Source organism: Tamandua tetradactyla, chromosome 14, assembly GCF_023851605.1.
Source record: "Tamandua tetradactyla isolate mTamTet1 chromosome 14, mTamTet1.pri, whole genome shotgun sequence".
Taxonomy (NCBI): Eukaryota; Metazoa; Chordata; class Mammalia; order Pilosa; family Myrmecophagidae; genus Tamandua; species Tamandua tetradactyla.
In genome coordinates, this window is record NC_135340.1 from 42,832,253 (window position 1) to 42,835,830 (window position 3,578).

General features: G+C 35.7%; 1 pseudogene; it reads left to right on the plus strand.

Moving 5' to 3' along the window:
- The first annotated feature begins 1,659 nt into the window (after positions 1 to 1,659).
- Positions 1,660 to 2,689, plus strand: LOC143655382 (olfactory receptor 4K15-like; annotated as a pseudogene).
- Positions 2,690 to 3,578: the final 889 nt, after the last annotated feature.

The following is a 3,578-nucleotide window of genomic DNA, read 5'->3' on the forward strand; positions in this document are numbered from 1 at the left end:
GGGAGAAGGGAATTTTATGGGATGTCTTTATAGAAGGGACATAAGAGTCATCCAGCACATCTCTCTGTGCATGCAATAATTCCTCTAAAACATTACAAGAAAAACTGGCCTTTCTTGAAAAAAGTAAAAGCAATGGGAAAATAAATTCTGAATATGTATGATCATATAGTCTTTGAGCACAGTTATTTATTGGGAAAAATTAAAATTATAACCTGAAAAAATCATCATTAAAGCTACATCAACTGCTCAATGTCATACAATGGCCTGAAGACACTGCAGTGATTTTTCCTATAATGTTGTATTCCTAGAGCTATGTTTTTACTCATTTGTAGGGACTTTAATTGACTTTTTAAAAAATCCATTATTAAGTGATAAAATATTGTTGCTTCAGCTAGGAAACAGTGTTTGGGAATGATGGGAATGAAGGTACATGATCTTTTCTCAAAAAATAGGACTATGAAATCAGTAAATTATTTTCAGGTGGCAAGGTATAAAGCTAACTACTCTATCAATGCCTCACTTAGCACCCAGGCAGGTATTTAAAATCTTCAGAGGGAATGAACAGAAAAGAAAGGATTTATTTTTGATGGAAACTTAAGTGTTTCTGTTGCCAAGAACCTTCCTTATACATTCTAAAAATGGAAGTCTTCATTTAAGAACTTTGCCAAAATTCACCTAGGGAATCCGTGACAGAAGAGGAAATAAGCACATCCTTCTTTTTATTCTTCAGAACATATTTTCCTTTAAAGCAAAGAAGTGAGCTGAAACTTCCACCTGTTCTACCCATAAACCCTTTACCATGAGGTAGAAAATCCTTAAGGATAAAATTAAATCCTCATCTATTAAGATAACCTCATTATATTGCAAAGTAAAATGTAAAATTTATCTTTCCATTAATGCTAAGTTCTATAAGGAGATATTGTTTATAAAAATCAGTTCCAGAAATGATTGTGTTACCAGTGAGAAAAGAACTTCAAGTTTTACAGGAATAGGAAGGAGGTCATTAGAACCTATAAAAAGAAAGGAAAATGAAGTCCCATCCCTTTCTTGGCACCCCCATGAAGCCAAATATCAACCAAAGTCGTTGGTTACCAAACTGTGAACATTACCAGTACTTCAGAAGCCTTTCCCAAGCCTCCGTTTGGCCTGTTCCTCTCTTCAAGGATATCTACTATTCGTATTTCTTATGCCATAGGTAGTTCTTCCAGTCTTTAAGTCTAACATCCCTTAGTCATCAATAACCTGGGAAATTCAAATTATCTGTCACCAGAGCACACTTTTCCTTTATAGAGGAACTCTTATTTAATTTACTGAAGGAAAATCACATTGTATCCCTGCAGATTCTGAGACTGGATTTCTGTGATGTCAAAAGAACTTTTCAGATATGGATTTTCATTTGTAAATTAGTGACTTTGACCTCTTATGATCATTTGTCTGAATGAACCAACTGACTGAAACTCTCCCCACTGAGCATAACCATTTTCCCACCTTACTGGAAGAATTTGCATTTCTGTTAATATTCTTTGTCTCATTTTAATTGACATTAGGCCACTTCTATAATACTGACAGATACCTAAAAATCCAGATATATATTTGCGTAGTAACAGAATCCTAAAACAGTGAGTAGAATAGGGCAATCAAATATATATTCCATCATTGATTGATATCGTATTCTCTCCTATGCAGGTGAGTGAAGATAAGTCCCTTCCAAAGTCAATGCATGAGACAAATCATTCTCGGGTGATGGAATTTGTGTTTCTGGGACTCTGTAGTTCTAAGGTGCTCCAACCTTTCTTGTTTGTCATATTTTTATTACTTTACACTGGAGTCCTCCTGGGAAACTTTCTCATCATCCTCATTGTGACCTCAGATGCCCGCCTTCATACCCCCACGTACTTTCTGCTTGCAAACCTCTCTTTTACAGATATATATGTTGCCACCTTGACTACCCCCAAAATGATTGCTGACTTTCTCATAGAGCACAAGACTATTTCTTTCAAATCCTGTCTGGTTCAGAATTTCTTTGTTCATCTTTTGGTGGTGGTGAGATGGTGCTTCTTATTTCTATGGCCTATGACCATTATATTGCCATTTGCAAATCTCTCTACTACATGACAATCATGAGTTGCCACGTGTGCATTATGTTGATCATCATCCAATGGTGTGTTGACCTCATCCATACTCTTAGCTAGTCAGCCTTTACTGTGAACCTACCTTTCCGTGGCCCCAATCAGGTGGATAGTTTTTTTGTGACCTCCTTCTAGTGACCAAGCTGGCCTGCATAGACACATAGGTCATCAGCCTAGTAGTAGTTGCAAACAGTGGCTTTCTCTCTATGGGTTCCTTTGTCCTCCTGGTCATCTCCTACACTGTGATACTTATCACAGTCAGGAAATGCTCCTCTGCCAGCATGGCAAAGGCTTGCTCCATGCTGACTGCCCACATCATGGTGGTCACGTTATTCTTTGGTCTTTGTATCTTCATTTATGTGTGACCCTTCAGTAGTTATTCAGTTGACAAGGTCCTTGCTGTCTTCGACACCATCTTTACTCCTATATTAAACCCAGTTATCTACACTCTAAGAGGCAAGGAGATGAAGGCAGCTATGTCAAAACTGAGGAGCAGGTACTTGAAGCCTGGCCAGGTTTCTGCAGCCTTAGGAAATATTCTTTCCCTGGAAATAAATTAAATTAGTACATTATTGCCGCTTAAGAATTGTTGGCTGACTGTCAGAAATGGAATCTCTGTGATGTTAAAGCAAACCAATTAGCCTAAAAGGAAGGATTGATTGGGAAACCTGAATGAAAGGGTAATGAAGATAATAAAAAACTCAGAATACATGTTAGCAATTTTAACATTCTTTTATTTCTAATATGGATGTTTTAGTTTTTTTGTTTCCTGTTTTTCTTTTTAAAATAAAACCTTTTTTTAGGATTTAGGATATTTGCTTAATGTCACTTATGTATAAATGGTAAAAGAACATTTCCCTTCTTCTCAAATTGACTACTCTTTTGAACCCAAATTTAGAGTGATAATATACATATATATAACATATATCTACAGTATGGAGATAACCGATATATTTTGGGTGTATCATAGGTGATGTATGCTGTAAGACATATGACATATGTAGATGAGAATGCATATAACTCTGCACCATGAAACTAGTAGCACATCAAGACAGCTTTATGATTTTTGACAATGGTGTTAATGAAATGCCGTTAGAAATAGTTATTCAAAAAAAACACATACACATTGAAGAGCACTTTTCAGAAATTCTTTGCCAAAGTGAATACTTAAAAAAGATATTTATGGATAGCAACTTATTGCGTTGATTTACACACTTTTGTATTTTGTATTTAATCATGTTTGTGTCTCTGAAGTAATGAAAAATTACCTGGGTAATTTCCAAGAAGATTTATGCTCCTCTACCATGCTTTTTGATGAGAGTTGGTGACTGAATCCTGGCATAAATATCTTCTTTCCCCCTAATAATTCATGGTGTGTATCTTCTTTTAAAAGTATGTTTTCAGATTGATACCTTCAGAAATGACTATTTTTCTATATAGGCTTTTAGT